This window comes from Ambystoma mexicanum, chromosome 4p (assembly GCF_040938575.1).
Source record: "Ambystoma mexicanum isolate Mex_15411 chromosome 4p, UKY_AmexF1_1, whole genome shotgun sequence".
In the NCBI taxonomy this organism is placed as follows: Eukaryota; Metazoa; Chordata; class Amphibia; order Caudata; family Ambystomatidae; genus Ambystoma; species Ambystoma mexicanum.
The window spans coordinates 343,517,231-343,536,241 of NC_090927.1; positions in this window are offsets into that span (position 1 = coordinate 343,517,231).

Genomic DNA, 19,011 nt, shown 5'->3' on the forward strand with positions numbered 1-19,011 from the left:
AAACACCCAAAAAGGTTCAAAAAGTTACAAAAAGTGTTGGAAAGCCAGGGCCATTGTCTGGGTCATGTGAAATGGTGAATTTTGACTGCAAAATAATTTGGATTGTCTTAATATGTTCTTTTAAAATATTGGGGAACCGGACAGAGTCCGAAAATTAGGACGCACGCTCAGCGTCAGTGCGGTGACATGATGACAACGGGAACATGTCCGCGAAGGGAATGGGTGTCCGCAGGGCACCAAGTGCACAGGAACGGTCATGCACATGCGCGCGGGTGTTCTACGGACAGTGTTCAGGTCCTGAAGCTAATTAAAAGTGTGACACAATTGAGACGGACAGTTTCGGACAGGCCTGATGTTCACAGGATTTACGGGTGTGGTGTGCATGTGCGTAGATGTTCTGCAGAGTGTACGGCCAGGTATAGTGTCCTTAGGACACCTCCATTTTGTTTGACTACGGAGATCCCAGACCCCGCGTGTGTTCTTAGGACAGTTTCAACTTGGCTTTGGACGGTACCGACAGGTATAGTGTCCTTAGGATTCATCCATTTTGTTCACTTACGGATATCTCGGACAGCAGGTGTGTTCTACGAACAGTTCCATCTTGGTTGCGAATGGTACGGACAGGTATAGTGTCCTTAGGACACCCCCATTTTGTTCATTTACGGACATCCCAGACACCTGGTGTGTTCTAAGAACAGTTCCATCTTGGTTGTGAATGGTACGGACAGGTGTAGTGTCCTTAGGACATCACATTTGGTTAATTACGGACAGGCCGGACAGGTGCGTTGTCTGCGGTCATTTTAACTGCTTTAAAAAAAAATAGTAAGACACAAAGAATTCCATTAAAAGAAACATAATTTTATTTTAAATATATACATATACACAATTTATGAAAGAGAGGGGGAAGCAGAAACGGATACAAATACAGGGGAATTAGGGGTTTGGAGAGGATGGATGGGAGGGGATGAAGGGGTGGAAGTCTCATCAAAATGTTTATCTTGGTGTTGAGGGTTTGGGGATAGTTCACTGGGACATGGTGAGGGGGCACAGGTACAGGTGGGACAATGGTATTTAATTTTTTCTTTTATGTGGTCCTCCACTAACTGTTTCAAACCATTGAAATGTTCCTTGAGCATGTCTATTTCCTGTTCCATGCGTTGCAGGTTCTTTTCCACTGTGTCTTTTGGTGTAATATTGTCAATGTTTGTATGGTCTGTTAAAAATAAATATATATATGTTAAGTACACATAAAGTAATGATTATTATTTTAATTATATCGAGAAATGTCTACCATTATTATCACTGTCTTCAGACATTTCCTCACGTGGAACATTTTCTTCAAGCCACTCCAAAGTACTGCACATTTCTGTGTGAAAAACAAAAATATATTAATTGTACTGTACCTCATACAAAAAGTCTAGAAATATATAAGAAAAATGAAGTTTACTTACTAGTTTCTGGTAAATTGTATTCGTAGTGTTGTGTAGGTCTACTGTTGCTTCTAGCTCTGCAGTTTCTGTGAGGTAAATATGTTGGAGGCATATCTTTTTTGTTATGTATAATCCATTTTATTACATATGGTATTTATGTGAATGGTTGATGTGTTAGATATGTAGGTTCCACTGCTTATTTATTATTGCATATAATGTGTTTATGTGCTGCTTTTTTAACTTGTGCAGTGTTTATATGGTATGATAGAACAATTTCAGATACCCCTTGAGTGTTTGGGTAGTGCTGTTGTTGTCCGCGACTGTCCGCGGACATCAAAATCATTAGCGGGCTGTTCGGTATGTTCTATGTTACATGTATATAAAGTAAGGGAATCCTAGTAAACATCTATCAAATTTACACTATGAAAATGTATATTTAATAAAAAAACTTTGTTAAAGGGACGTTATGGTTAAGTTGCGCTACTAAAAAACCTATAAAATTCACAAAACAAACTTTGTTATAGGGACGTTATGGTTAAGTTGCGCAACTAAAAACCTATGAAATTCAGTTAATAAACTTTGTTAAAGGGACGTTATGGTTCCAAGTAAAACCGAAAAACCCCTGACATTCGCTAGTTATGGTAAGCTAAGCAACCATAACTCGCGCCACCACAGTGCACTGCTAAGACTAACACCCAGGACATGAAAGATGACTTCACAAATGTCATTGATGACATCACTGATGACATCACATGTGCATTTACTCTTCATGAAAACTCTGTACAATGGATTCTTATTATAATGTTGACAAAAAAGTGTCAAGGATCACTGGAATAAATATCACAAGCTAATTAGTGCATTAAGCAATGCATTGACATAAATAGCATTCTATTATGAAGTTCTATCCAGTATACTAAGCTACTCATGCACAAACATAGGCAGTGTGTGCAGCATACATGATGAAGGTGCAATATTCATAATCTTGCCATGTTGAATAGTGAAATGATAACTGCTTTCTTATTAGAGTTTTGCGTACTGTGAAACATGTAATAAGTAGCTAATAAAACCCACTTACTACTTAATTGCATTATTACAGACAAAACACAAAGAGACAACAACACATACAAATATGAGTATATAAAGGGAAAGTGAAGTAAGCTAAAAGCAGAAGTAGTAGCAGAAAGAGTTCACAAATGATTATCTTTATGCAGAGAAATAATTGCTCTGTTTCAAAGCTGCTACTTACTCTATGTATGTGTATCGCATGATGTGACTGGACCGTAAGGAAAGTAGTGTGAGTACAATGTATAGAAATATGAGCATATAATAATAATAATAATAATAATAATAATAATAATAATAATAATAATAATAATAATAATAATAATTTGGCATTTATATAGCGCTACATATACAGGGAAAGTACAGTTATTTAAAAAAAAACGATCAGAAAGTGCTGATAATCCTACTGATTATCTTCATGCACAGAAAGGATTGCTGTCTTTCAAGCCTGTGTCTTCCCCTATGTATATGTTTCATGTGATGTGACTTGACCCTAAGGTAATTACTGTAAGAACATACTTGAAGTATAAGTCTACAAATATAGTACCTTTTCAATTTTTTGTTCCTGACTGATACTGAACAAAACCATGTGGCCTAGATATGTCAGTAAAGGAAAAAAGGGGGAGCCAGACATGTGATGTAATCAGTGATGTCATCAATGATATTTTTGATGTCATCTTTGATGTCCTGGGTGTTAGTCTTAGCATTGTACGGTGGTAGCGCGAGTTATGGTTGCTCAGCTTACCATAACTGGCGAATTTCAGGGTTTTTTTCGGTTTTACTTGGAACCATAACGTCCCTTTAACAACGTTTTTTTACTGAATTTCATAGCTTTTTAGTAACGCAACTTAACCATGACGTCCCTTTAACAAAGTTTTTTTACTGAATATATATATATATATATATATATATATATATATATATACTACGAAAAAAAACTTTGTTAAAGGGACGTTATGGTTAAGTTGCCCTATTAAAAACCTATGCCATTCAGTACAAAAACTTTGTTAAAAGGACGTTATGATTACAAGTAAAATCAAAAAATCCCTGAAATTCGGCAGTTATGGTAGGCTAAGCACCCATTTTTCCCATCAGCACTCTGCATTGCTACCACTACCACCCCAAACATGAAAGATGCCATCACACATGTCATTGATGCCATCACTGACGCCATCACATGTTTAGCCCCTTTGTTTTATGTCAGCTAAGCAACCATAACTCGCGCCACCACCGTGCACTGCTAAGACTAACACCCATGATATCAAAGATGACATGACAAATGTCATTGATGACATCACATGTCTGGCTTACTTATTTTGTGTCACTGAAAAATCTAGGCCAGGTGGTTTTCTTCACTGACAATCACAATATAAAAATTCAAAAGGTGCTGTACATGAAAACGTTAACATTGTCATATGTTCTTAAAGTACATTAGGGTTTGCTCTCAGCACATGGTACACATGCATGGGGCAATAGGAAGCCTCCACAAACAGAATAATTTGCATACAGGAAGATAAACTTAAATGCTATTAACATTTTCTGATGATGCTGTTTCTTTCTTCCTTAATTTAGTTTACCTGTATGTGCCTCTAATTTGTATGCATTGTGGCTCTTCATATGTATTGTTTCTACTAGCATAAGTGTGTATGAAGTCTTGCATTGTTAGCTAGTTATTGCATGTTTACCATTACACAAACATCCCTCACATTTTGCTACCAACATAATACACACAACCCCTTGTAGTTAGGCATTTTTCAATACCATTACTTTCACATGTGATGTCATCAATGACATTTGTCATGGCATCTTTGATACTAAAGAACATACTGCAACGTAGCATGGCACATTGTGAAGGGGAAGATTACATTGTTAAAAAACACACTAACATGTAAAAATTAGTAAGGTACTTTTATTTCACAATGCACAGCGTTAAATCATCGCCCTATTCTCATTTGCATAGAAATCGGAAGTTTCTGTCTATGCTGCACAATGAAAATGGTAATTTTGACGGTGACGTTGATATTTTCCCACACAGTCACCATGCGTTGGTGGCACAGTTTGAATCACACACACAGTATGCACTGGCTACACAGTAGTCGGTTTCCTCTCACATTAGCGCCAAGACAGCGTCAATCGCTGTGATATAGTCCATCAGAATGGTATGTTACTTAAAATGTTAGTGGTAATGGTGACGTTGTTGTTTAACCACACAGAAAATGTGTGTTGATGACACAGTAGTCGTATTCCTCTCACAGTGATTTACAAGGCGTCGTGAATGGCTGTGAACTATGACACCAGAAAGGATGGTATGTTGCTTCTTACTGCTACAAAAGCGTACGGACATAGAGGTCTGATGCAATCATCCCATTCAATGATGACGCACATGCAACCGGTGACGAATAGCTGCATTTGACGATTAAAAAAACAGTCACTTGGGCACTGCAATCCATGACAATCACAATACGGAACGAAGTAGCTGAGGGGAAAATGAAAAAAAGGATCTATCAATACGAAGGCTTTGCGGAAATGAAAGGTGTAACACACAACATTTCTATAAACAATTAATGTTATATGCGGAAATGCAGTGACTCCCTACAAACGGCAACATTGTGCAATCTGCATAATTGGTAAAAAAATATCAATGACACATAAATTACATAGAAAATAGTGGAAATTGAACTGACATCGTATAGATGGCGGTAATGTGCAATCTCCATAGGGGGGGTACATCATTATTAATATAAGACTGTGTGCTTCGTACTAGATAAGCGGGGAAGTAAAATTAAAACATGTAGCAGTACACAACCTCAGCATAAACCAAAGGTGTAAAACGTATCCTTTTTTAGTAAACATTAACTTTTTATGGGGAAATATAGTACCACCTTACAAATGGCGACAATGTGCAACGTGCATAATGGCCAATGAAATTTCGACGGCACAGAAACTTCTAAATGCATTAGTTGGAAAGTTTTTTTTTTACAGACTTACAGGCCGATTCATGGAATAATTAGTGCGGCGCAAGTGGCCAAAAACCAGTGGCGATTCGCAGTGGAATAGCGAAAATCACAGTGCAAGTGCGAAAATCGCACGAAAAGCAGCGCACATCGATTCATGGAAGGCCGTGCACGAGAAAACCATCGGATGTGCGCTAAAAAAGTGTGCGTCGCACGTTGGCGCACAGGCCATCTAACGGCGTGCGCCAGGTCACAGCGAAAATCGCACAGGCCACAGCGAAAATCACACATAGCGCGGCGCACACAACAAAAGTAGGCAGAACACTGGGCATAACACTCGGAATGGGGAACAACTTGCCAAAATGTGGGCGTCACGGGGGAAGTACAGGGTGCAAGTGCGCGGAACGCCCACACGCTCGCCTACAACACGTATTCATGGAATCGAATAGGGCAAAAAAGCGCACGGTCAAACCAGCGCACAGGCACAAACACGACCGCCACAAGAAAGCAGGCGGTAGCGTCTCTGCGCCTGTAATAAATGTGCGCCAAAAGGTGCGCCAACAAATAGCACCTATATACAGCTATGATGAATGTCCTATACTGTGGCCCTCCAGGACAAATGACGTGCAAAGGGGTACCCACAAACACGGACACACGCTGACTGAAAAATAACGTGTGCGTGTATTCCGGGGTGCGCAAGAAGTTTCACACGCGATTTGGCAGGATACGTGGATTTCAGGGGTGAGCGGGAAGTTCCACACGCGATTTGGCCGGGTACGTGCACAGGAATTTCCACACGCGATTTGGCTGGGTACGTGGATCTCAGGGGTGCGTGGGAAGTTTCACACGCGATTTGGCAGGGTACGTGGATTTCAGGGGTGCGCAGGAAGTTCCACACGCGATTTGGCCGGGTACGTGCGCAGGAATTTCCACACGCGATTTGGCTGGGTACGTGGATCTCAGGGGTGCGCAGGAAGTTTCACACGCGATTTGGCAGGGTATGTGGATTTCAGGGGTGCGCGGGAAGTTCCACACGCGATTTGACAGGGTACGTGCGCGGGAATTTCCACACGCGATTTGGCTGGGTAAGTGTATATCAGGGGTACGCGGGAAATTCTACATGTGATTTGGCTGGGTGCTCCCAGGTATTCCCTGTACACCCTCCACGGCCCCTGCAGGCAGCCGACACCACAGGAGACTACCCTGCACACCTGCTCATGTCACCCAGCACCCCCACCCCCCAGCACTGTGGGGTACCCTCCACCAGGCCCCCACTCATGTCCCCTATCACCCCCACCCCCAGCAGTGCAGGGGCAGCCTCCACCAGGCCCCCACCCATGCTTACCACCACCCCCACCCCCCAGCAGCGCAGGGGCAGCCTCCACCAGGCCCCCACTCATGTCCCCTATCACCCCCACCCCCCAGCAGTGCAGGGGCAGCCTCCACCAGGCCCCCACTCATGTCCCCTATCACCCCCACACCCCAGCAGTGCAGGGGCAGCCTCCACCAGGCCCCCACCCATGTCTACCACCACCCCCACCCCCCAGCAGTGCAGGGGCAGCCTCCACCAGGCCCCCACTCATGTCGCCTATCACCCCCACCCCCCAGCATTGCAGGGGCAGCCTCCACCAGGCCCCCACCCATGTCTACCACCACCCCCACCCCCCAGCAGTGCAGGGGCAGCCCGCACCAGGCCCCCACTCATGTCTCCCACCCACCCCACCCCCCAGCCACCATGGGCAGCCCCCACCAGGCTCCCACCCATGTCTACCACCACCCCCACCCCCCAGCAGTGCAGGAGCAGCCTCCACCAGGCCCCCACTCATTTCTCCCACCCCCCACCCCCCCAGCACTGTGGGTCACCCTCCACCAGGCCCCCACTCATGTCTCCGACCACCACCACCCCACAGCCACCATGGGCAGCCTCCACCAGGCCCCCACTCATGTCCCCTATCACCCCCACCCCCCAGCAGTGCAGGGGCAGCCTCCACCAGGCCCCCACTCATGTCTCCCACCCACCCCACCCCCCTGCCACCATGGGCAGCCCCCACCAGGCACCCACCCATGTCTACCACCACCCCCACCCCCCAGCACTGTGGGGCAGCCTCCACCAGGCCCCCACTCATGTCTCCCACACCCCCTCCCCCCAGCCACCATGGGCAGCCCCCACCAGGTTCCCACTCATGTCTACCACCACCCCCACCCCCCAGCAGTGCAGGGGCAGCCTCCACCAGGCCCCCACTCATGTCCCCTATCACCCCCACACCCCAGCAGTGCAGGGGCAGCCTCCACCAGGCCCCCACCCATGTCTACCACCACCCCCACCCCCCAGCAGTGCAGGGGCAGCCTCCACCAGGCCCCCACTCATGTCCCCTATCACCCCCACCACCCAGCAGTGCAGGGGCAGCCTCCACCAGGCCCCCACCCATGTCTACCACCACCCCCACCCCCCAGCAGTGCAGGGGCAGCCTCCACCAGGCCCCCACTCATGTCTCCCACCGACCCCACCCCCCAGCCACCATGGGCAGCCCCCACCAGGCTCCCACCCATGTCTACCACCACTCCCACACCCCAGCAGTGCAGGAGCAGCCTCCACCAGGCCACCACTGATTTCTCCACCCCCCACCCCCCAGCCACCATGGGCAGCCCCCACTAGGCTCCCACCCATGTCTACCACCACCCCCACCCCTCAGCAGTGCAGGGGCAGCATCCACCAGGCCCCAACTCATGTCTCCCACCACCCCCACCCCCCAGCCACCATGGGCAGCCTCCACCAGGCCCCCACTCATGTCCCCTATCACCCCAACCCCCCAGCAGTGCAGGGGCAGCCTCCACCAGGCCCCCACTCATGTCTCCCACCACCCCACCCCCCAGCCACCATGGGCAGCCCCCACCAGGCTCCCACCCATGTCTACCACCACCCCCACCCCCCAGCAGTGCAGGGGCAGCCTCCACCAGGCCCCCACTCATGTCTCCCACCACCCCCACCCCCAGCCACCATGGGCAGCCTCCACCAGGCCCCCACTCATGTCCCCTATCACCCCCACACCCCAGCAGTGCAGGGGCAGCCTCCACCAGGCCCCCACCCATGTCTACCACCACCCCACCCCCCAGCAGTGCAGGGGCAGCCTCCACCAGGCCCACACTTATGTCCCCTATCACCCCCACCCCCCAGCAGTGCAGGGGCAACCTCCACCAGGCCCCCACTCATGTCCCCTATCACCCCCACCCCCCAGCCACCATGGGCAGCCCCCACCAGGCTACCACTCATGTCTCCCACCACCCCCACCACCCAGCCACCATGGGCAGCCTCCACCAGGCCCCCACTCATGTCCCCTATCACCCCCACCCCCCAGCAGTGCAGGGGCAGCCTCCACCAGGCCCCCACTCATGTCTCCCACCACCCCCACCCCCCAGCAGTGCAGGGGCAGCCTCCACCAGGCCCCACCTCATGTCTAACACCCACCCCACCCCAGCCACCATGGGCAGCCCCCACCAGGCTCCCACCCATGTCTACCACCCCCCACCTCCCAGCACTGTGGGGCAGCCTCCACCAGGCCCCCACTCATGTCTCCCACCACCCCCACCCCCCAGCCACCATGGGCAGCCCCCACCAGGCTCCCACCCATGTCTACCACCACTCCCACCCCCCAGCACTGTGGGGCAGCCTCCACCAGGCCCCCACTCATGTCCCCTATCACCCCCACCCCCAGCAGTGCAGGGGCTTCCTCCACCAGGCCCCCACCCATGTCTACCACCACCCCCACCCCCCAGCAGTGCAGGGGCAGCCTCCACCAGGCCCCCACTCATGTCCCCTATCACCCCCATCCCCCAGCAGTGCAGGGGCAGCCTCCACCAGGCCCCCACCCATGTCTACCACCACCCCCACCCCCCAGCACTGTGGGGCAGCCTCCACCAGGCCCCCACTCATGTCTCCCACCACCCCCACCCCCCAGCCACCATGGGCAGCCCCCACCAGGCTCCCACCCATGTCTACCACCACCCCCACCCCCCAGCAGTGCAGGGGCAGCCTCCACCAGGCCCCCACTCATGTCCCCTATCACCCCCACCCCCCAGCAGTGCAGGGGCAGCCTCCACCAGGCCCCCACCCATGTCTACCACCACCCCCACCCCCCAGCAGTGCAGGGGCAGCCTCCACCAGGCCCCCACTCATGTCTCCCACCACCCCCACCCCCCACAGCCACCATGGGCAGCCTCCACCAGGCCCCCACTCATGCCCCCTATCACCCCCACCCCCCAGCAGTGCAGGGGCAGCCTCCACCAGGTCCCCACTCATGTCTCCCACCCACCCCACCCCCCAGCCACCATGGCAGCCTCCACCAGGCCCCCACCCATGTCTACCACCACCCCCACCCCCCAGCAGTGCAGGGGCAGCCTCCACCAGGCCCCCACTCATGTCTCCCACCACCCCCACCCCCCACAGCCACCATGGGCAGCCTCCACCAGGCCCCCACTCATGTCCCCTATCACCCCCACCCCCCAGCAGTGCAGGGGCAGCCTCCACCAGGTCCCCACTCATATCTCCCACCAACCCCACCCCCCAGCACTGTGGGGCAGCCTCCACCAGGCCCCAACTCATGTCTCCCACCACCCCCACCCCCCAGCCACCAGGGGCACCCTCCACCAGGCCCCCACTCATGTCCCCCTGCACCCAGGTCCTCACAATCCCCAATCATGTGCTTTATGGTCAGCCTCCACAGCCAAAAGGCCCTACCAAGAAGCCCATTCACCCACATGGAAATGGAAATTACATGTTACACCCCCAATGTTCATAAAGCAAATGAACCCATGTCCGTCACACACAATGGTTGCAATTGAATGGGAAAACACCCAACATGACATGCATGAAACCAATGAGATGATACCACACAGTGAAGTATGAAAACAAAATTGTATTAAAAAAAATTCAATGCAAATGAAATGAAACAAACTACAATGGCAATAAAAAAAAAGATAAGCTGCATGTCCGTCAAAAAAAATCAAAACTACAAATCCAAATTCAAAAAAATGTTGTCCAAAGTCACATTAAAAATAAAATCAATCCGAGAGAGAAAAATAAATGCAAAGACCATTGCTCCATGGTGAATAAATAAAAACAAAAAAAATAAAACAATCCAATGAAGAACTATGTACAAAACATCCAAGGGTCCATGAGCCCAACTGAACAATGGAAACCTACAAAAAACCCTAACTAAAATGCAACTATACACAAAAACTGGAGCAGTGTCTGTCGACTCCAAATCATAAGAAGAATCAAAGGAAACCTAAAACTAAAGAACTATATACAAAGCCGGCGGGCAAGTCCAGCGGCTCACTCCGTGGTGTTCCGGGCCAGGGCATCATCAAACTCCTCTTCGATGTCCCGGAGGCGGTCCTGTTCCATGTCCCCGACGGTCCGCAGGGACGACGCCATCTGCTCCTCCAACCCCCTGCGGATTGCCTCGAGGCACTCGGCCCGCCTCAGGGCCCTCCGCATGGAGTTCTCTGCCCTGACCATCGTGAGCCACGCCTCTTCCGCCTGCCGCCGCTCCGCACCTATCTGCTGGCCCAACCGCAGCCACAAGGAAGACACTTCCCGTCCTGGGTCCTCCTGCCCTCCGGCCGATGCCTACCCCTCCGATGTTGATGGCCCCGAGCCATGATGCCTCCCACGTTGACTCTGCTGCTGCCTCCGACGCAACCGCCTCTGCCAGCACGACGGCATCCAGGCTGATGGAATCCACCGACGCCGTCGTGCACGTGCCCTGCCTGATGATGCCGGCATATCCTCCATCTGCTGGGGTACAGTTGCTGTGGTGTCCACCCCTGCTGGACTTCCGACTCCCGACTGTGGCAGGGATGGGATCCCCACCGAGCTGGCTGCATTGGTCAGGGCAGGTCCACAGGGGGCCCTGGTGGCATCTGGGCCGGAAGACAGCAAGGAGAACGACCGGCGTATAGCCTTCACAGAGGAGGAGAGGGCCGCCAGATTGGCCGACACATGCAGGAAACCCCCGAACATGGAAGATCCCAATTGGGCCACGTCGGCACGGTGCTCTTCGTGATGACGTGCTCCTCCCGGGAAGCACGCACGCCATCACGAATTGCACCCGCGCACATCGCGACCGCAATCAGGACCTTCTCCATACGGCCACGGGTCCCCTCATCCACAGGTGGAGGGGAGTCAGGTGACATGACATCCCCTCTACCTGCGGACGAGCCTGGGACGGGGCATCCGTGCTGGTGCATGGTGGTGCACTCACAGGGTCAGGGACAGCGACATGCACAGGCCCCTCCACAGTGACCTGTGCTGCCTCCTGCCCCTGGCCCTGGACTGCACCACTTGCACCAGCAGGGATGCCCCCAGCAGGCCCTATGTGTGCCTCAGTGAGTGGCGGCCTCCTCCTCCTCTGTGGAAACCACCAACCTGGATGGCTCCTCACAGTCTTCTGCCTTAGCAGGCCCCTGTGGGGTCTCACCCACCCCTTCCACTGCAGCCGTGGGGGCATCCCCGCCGCCTTGCTCCACAGCGCTGTCTCCGCCCTCTTCTTCACTAGCCGCTGCGTAGAGGGAGACATAGAACACAAGCATCAGGGTACTGTACAATGGTCCCCTAGACAGGAAGCAATAGCAGATGAGTACCACTGTCAAAGTACACTTCCATCATGTCCCTCCACAACACATGGGTCAGTCCAGGCAAAACACACACAGTAACAGGCATGGTGCATGCCATGGACATTTCCATACATGTCCAATGGACTCTTGAAACATACAATGATATGGAACTCACATGCATCATGGGTCATGCCTATCATATGCACACACTTCACCTCAGTCACATCCATCTGGCCTCATACACCCCAAACACAGCGGATACAAGGATAACTAGACTGCATCAGTGAATCTGTCCATTGTCACAGACATGTGTCATGCATCCATGGCATTCACAAGTCACAGACACGCAGGTCAGGCACACAGACATGGCTACCATATATGTACCTGGCATCAGCACCCATCCCTCACCCCACCCATGTCCAGGAACAGAGACTGGCATGCTCTCATGTGTAAAATCTGCATAGGGCTCCCCACGTCGCATTTAAACACATGCAACGACCATGTGGTTCACACATCACTGGTCGCACATGCATTACCATGATGTCCCTGCACACATACATGCGTACATGGCCTATGTCACACATACAGGCAAGTATCAGACAACCAGCACACCACAACATGCCCTGTCTCACACAGCAATGCTTGGCCACTTACCGCTCAACTCCAGATGGGTCTCCCTCTCAAGGATCTGGGCGTGGAGCGCTGGGCGTACGCGTTCCAGGACCCTCATCTGGATGGAACTCATGCGGCCCTGGCCCCCCTCCACGAGGCGCTGGGCCTTCATGAGGGTCCTGGACCTGAAGTCCTCCCAGCGCTTCTTGATCTTCTGGACGTCGCGGGTTGCCAACCCCTCCGCGTTGATGGCAACCACACAGTCGCCCCAGATCCTCTCCCGTCCTTCCTTGCTGGCGCGGGACGATCCAAAGAGGGCATCATACTGCCCCAGGACATGCTCCACCAGGACACCAACTTCGGTGGCAGTGAAGCTGGTGCCCCTCTGCCCCTCTGGCCTGGGGTTGCCACTGGTGCCAGATGTCGAAAGTGCCCGACATGGCAACCTCAGAGGCAGGAGTGGGTGGGCAACTGGGTACTGGGGCTGGGCTGTGGAGCGATGTTATCCCAGTCGGGAGTCTTCTGTTCCAGCAGGGGTGGACACAGCAACTGGACCCCTGCAGATGGCTGATGTGCAGGCACCAAATGGCAGGGCACGGTGGCAGCAGGCAGGCAGGCAGGCAGCAGCAGATGGCACGTGGGAGGCTGCTCGGGGCACTGGGGGGCAGTAATTCGGCCTTCTGGGCAGGAGCGTGGTCTTCCGTGTGTTTTCGCGTGGCCAGCTTGATACGGAGTGATTTGGCACGTGCAAATCCTGCACATCAGCGTGAAATTCTAGGAAAGGCCCTTAGCGCGTAAGCGCGTCAGCACGCATACGCGATTCTATTGGACCAAAGGCCCTCAGCGCGTAAGCGCATCTGTGACGTGACCCGCACGGGTGTTTCCCTCATAGCACGTGATGACGGAGCACACGTGGAAAGACTGCACGTCAGAGTGTCATCGCGTGTAATTGGACAAAAGTGCGCATACACGCGATTGGCCTATGTACGTGCATTTCAGGGGTGCACGGGCACTTACACACGCAAGTACATCAGCGCACTGTATTCCGGGGTGCGCGGGAATTTCCACACGCTATTGGCCTGGGTACGTGGATTTCAGGGGTGCGCAGGAAGTTTCACACGCTCGCCTACAACACGCGCAAAGAAACACATATGCCAGTAGGAAGCAGGCATACGTCGACCCGCGACGCATACATTTGCACGCAAAAAACTAACAAGCTCAGACGCCAGGATGAATATACCGTTCCTAGCAGCAGTGGCCGTGGGCTACCAATGGAGGAGGAGGAGGATAGTCAGGGCCAGAATTTTCACACCCAGAACCAGCCTTTTTGGGATGCCTGATGACCAGGTGTATGGGAGGTACAGGTTTCCACCACACATAATACTCGACCTGTTGAGTGAGTGGGAGGATGACCTCACATCACCCGCCCTGTGCTCCCAAGCACTCAGCCCCCTGGAGACGGTCCTCAATGTATGGCACTTCTTGGCCACTGGATAATTTCAGCAGACAAGTGCTATAGTGGGGGGGTGGTCACAGGCCACGCAGTCACGCTGCCTACACCAGGTCTTGAACATCATCACTGCACGCCCATCAGTCCGCAGGCACATATACCTGCCCAGAACACCTGCAGAAAGGCATGCTGCCGCCCTGGATTTTTACGGTGTGGCACGATTCCCCAAAGTGCTAGGTGCCATCGACTGCACCCATGTGGATCTACATCCCCCCAGGGCATCTGAGCACATCTATAGGAACCGCAAGCACTGGCATTCCATCAACGTGCAGGTAGTATGTAATGTCAAGGGAATCATCACCTCAGTATATGCCAACTATCCCGGGTCCACCCACGACAGCTTCATTTACCGAATGTCCACCCTAAGCCGGGACCTAGAAGCTATGCGGCATGGCGATACATGGCTGCTTGGTGAGTATGAATGCCACTGCACATGCATGCATGTCAGATACTGAGCAAGGTCACAACCCCACCAATGATACCCATCACCACCTCCACAGGGGACAGTGCCTACCCTCTCAGCCCCCACATGATGACGCCAATTCGGAACCCCACCACGCCACCCGAGGTATAATATAACACAGCCCACATTGCAACCCGGGGCATAGTGGAGCGCACATTCGGAGTGCTTAAGTCATGCTTTCGCTCCCTTGACCATTCTGGCGGGCATCTGTTATACGCTCCCCCAGTAGTGTGCAGGATCATAGTGGCAGCATGTGTCCTGCACAACGTTGCAACACGCCGGGGCATGGCCGTGGACATGGTGGTGCCCCCACATCCCCAACCACATGCACGCCCGCTGCGCATGGCAGAGGAAAGGGCACGGGGGAGGCAGCCCGTACACAGCTAGTGGCTAATTACGTCACATAGAAATCACACCCCTGTGGAGTGCACACTGCCCTGGCACATACCATCTGACAATCAATGATGACTCAACCTGACAATGATCCTGAATGTCTGGAGAATCAACCGTCAAAACCATATCAGCCTGAGATTGTTCACCTGGAAGTGTTACAATGTGTGCATCCCTACCTACACAGACACCACCAATGCAGTTTCGTGAAAAAACACATTCATGCAGCTAAAATGAATACCCACTTGCAAAATGCAACATGAGGACAGTGCCATGTCACCCAACCCATCCCCAGCACCGCCACACGACACACCATGCCATGTCATGCTATGTGCGGGTAAACAAAGTAATCCCCACAACATGACACAAGTGTCACAAAGTACAGTGTCCCTAATTGAAACTCGCGACACCTGAAATGCTCACAGTAATGCAGGACCAACAACTCACTTGAGCAGGTATTTAGCAATATCACTTATCAGCTACTGACCCTCAAAACTACCATTAACATGACATTACGAATGTAAGAAATTGGTAGTCTCACCACCTGGAAATGCCTGCACTCCCACCACTTCCAACTGTACAGTGTTGCCACCATGTAGAGTTGTAGGTGCACTGCTGCCAACATGGACTCCATCTCCAAAGTAGAGGGCCTTGTGTAGACATGAGGAAAGAACCTGCAAATTAGGAGGTAGACATGGATGGTGAGTTACACATCAATGCAACATGCAGTGTACAACACAACAGCAATATGCACTAGGAATGTATACACAGTATTGACTAGACTACCCACACATGTAGTGGGAGTCCAATGTCACCATGTACGTCAATGTCACTTGGGCACACCCTTTGCAAGCCCATGGAAACGGGAAGCAGGAGGGGTGTGTCTGACAAAAACCCAAGCATCTGAACCAAATACATGACAAGCCTGCATGTGCCCAGCCACAATGCAGCGTATGCCCACGGGAGCCACACAAGGCAACACACTGTCCCAAAAAAAAAATAAATGAATAAAAAATAAAAAAATAAAAAATGGCCATTAATGGGCCCGGGGGGGTTGGGGAGGCCACCCAGGAGGTCCGAGGACAGGGTGCACACCAAAACCCACCTGTGTGGATCTTGCGAAAAAAAAACACCTCCATGGGCTCATGGCCCACACGGCTACCATATTGTGGGAGTATCACTGCTGTCGCTATTCTCACCCTGTGCAGTTGCATCCGGAGGTGGTGGCACTATGGGAGGCAGCCCACGCAAGGCCCTAGTCTGTTCCTCCATGGCTGCAAGCATGCGGGTGTGGTAGGTCTCGTTCTGGAGGATGAGTGTGCGGAGGTCCCCATACAACAACTCACGGGATGCCCGGACCTCCGCCCTAGTTGCCTGCATCTCAGCTGAGAGCGTACGGGTAAGACGCTCCAGCTGCTGTTCTGTCCTTCGGTTTGTTGAAGCCTCAAGCTCAACAAGAGTCGTCCTGAGGTGAAGGAGTTCCAGCCTCAGGGCTTCCCTGTGGCCCTGGGACTCTATGGAGATGGCTAGCTTGATACGGAGTGATTTTGCACGTGAAAATCCAGCACGTCTGCGTGTAAATCGAGGAAAGGCCCTTAGCGCGTAAGCGCGTCAGCACACGTCTGTATATTCATTGGCCCAAAGGCCACCAGCGTATGCGCGTCTATGAAGCCACGTGCACGTTGAATATGGCACACGTTTGAAATGTTGCGTGTTAAAAAAATGAAAGACACGTCCGAGTGTCAAAGCGTGTAATTGGTGGAAATGGCCTTAGCACGTACACGTGGAAGTGACAAAGCATGTAATTGGTGGAAATGGCCCTAGCGCGTACACGCAGAAGTGACAAAGTGTGTAATTGGTGGAAATGGCCCTAGCGCGTACACGCGGAAGTGACGCTGGACGTGTGGGCCTGCATAAAAGGTACGTGTAGAACACCATTTCCTTGTACGTGCTTTTCGTGGAGAGCGAGTGGGTGAAATATGTACTTCTTGACGTTTCACACGCGATTTACTTCACGGCGTTTCAAGTTCGTACTCCCTGTTACCTCTGACAGCTTTTTCTCTTTTTTCTATTTTTCTGGTTTTCCTGGGCCTGTTCCCTCAAACAGCTTTCCCTTCTACTGTTGTCCTGTCTCCTCCGCAGTATCAGGTGCGTCTTCCCCTGCAAATACATAAAAGAAAACAAATGGAAACAAGCATTAGCACCATGGCACACAAAGAACAGAACCAGTACTTGATTGACACATGTCCCACATGACTAAAGCCCTCCCATGCATGCATGCACCCTCACTGCGTATGAAGGGGAGGCAAATGGCACACATTGATGACACCAAGAAGGAAGATGAACACATTTGCTCCATGCTGCCTAGCAGTGGCATCACACATTGGCCTGTGATTGCCATCTGCGTGTGGTGTGCCAGGAGTGTGCAGGTTGAACATGTATTTTTATGTGTGCAAGTAGGGGGGGGTGTACAGGGCCGTGAGGGTGACACATGCGAGGGGTCTCATGTGTGACACATGGATGGTGCTTGTGTGTGTGGGCTTGCATGGCACAGGATGTGGAGGAATGATTGTCAGGTGTGACATGGATGTCGATCGGAACACTGCGACAGTTGGCGGAGGAGTACACCTGCATGCAAGTTTGGTGGTGTGTGTGCATGTGTAGTGTACTCCCTATGTTGCATGTGATGTGTGGATGACCTTTGGCTGCTCATGCTGTTGTATGTGAATGGATGGTGCTGGCTGTTGCAATATGGCTGTGGTATGGCTCATGTGTGCAAGTTGAAATGACATGTGTGTTGGGGATTGTGATGCCATGTCTGAGGTTTACCAATGCCACTCATGTATAACTGTCATGTGTGTTTGAGTCCATTGTACAGTGCCCTGATGCCTGTGTTTTCTTTCTCCCTGTCTGCAGCGTCAACTGATGAAGAGGGCGGAGAAGGTGCTGTGGAGCACAGCGGCAGGGGTCGCACCACCAGCCGGAGACGCAAGGCCCGGATCCCCTCCCAGGTTCTGATCTCATCGGGGAGTGAGGAGTCCGGTGCCGTGTCCCAGGCCGCAGCTGCCGAGGGGAGGTCCAAGAGGCGGAGGTTGGAGTTGGACTCCTCGGCAGCAGAAGGGGCAGCTGGGACCCCACGGGGCCCAACGGAGGAAGATGGCACGGAGTCATCCAGGTTGGTGGGGGGTTTGGAGGAGGAGGAGGCCGTGCAAGCGACAGAGGCGGGGTCTGGAGGTGGGGATTCCACTGGTGCTAGTGGTGCAGTGCAGGATCAGGGACAGGAGGCAGCACAGGCCGCCGCTGAGGTGCCTGTGTGCAATCCTGTCCCTGCTCCTGTCACTGCATCATCTTGCACCAGCGGGGATGCCTACCTCCAGACCCGTTCTCAGGGAGGGGATTGGCTTACAACACCTGGCCTTCCTCTCCCTGCGGATGTGGCTATCCTGCACCAGGTTGAGCCTGTCCAGGGTGGGGTGGCGTTGCGTCAATGGGCCATGTGAGCTGACCTGCAGTCTTTTCATGATGAGTCTGCACGTCTTCTCGCATGGCTCGTTGACCCCGTTGACCCACTGGGACAGCTCACCAGGGCTGGATTCCTCTGTTTCCTGGACCTTGTTTCGACCCCCTCCTCCACGGAACCCCCTATGCCCCAGTCGTCCTCCATGCCATCTTCCCACCCATGTGTCACCTGGGTGCCCTGTGGAGCTGCCTCCGACCGTGCGGCCAGGCTGGTGGACAACAGATCCCTGCCACAGTCGGGAGTCGGACGTCCAGCAGGGGTGGTCACATCAACGGTTGCACCCCAGCTGGAGGAGGATGTGCAGGCACCATCGGACAGGACACATGGACAGCAGCAGCTGCAGCAGCAGGAGGCTGTAGGTGGGAGCCACGATAGCTCGGGGCCTTCAACATCGGAGGGGCAGGCATCAGCCGGAGGGCAGGAGGACCCTGGACGGGAAGTGTCTTCCGTGTGGC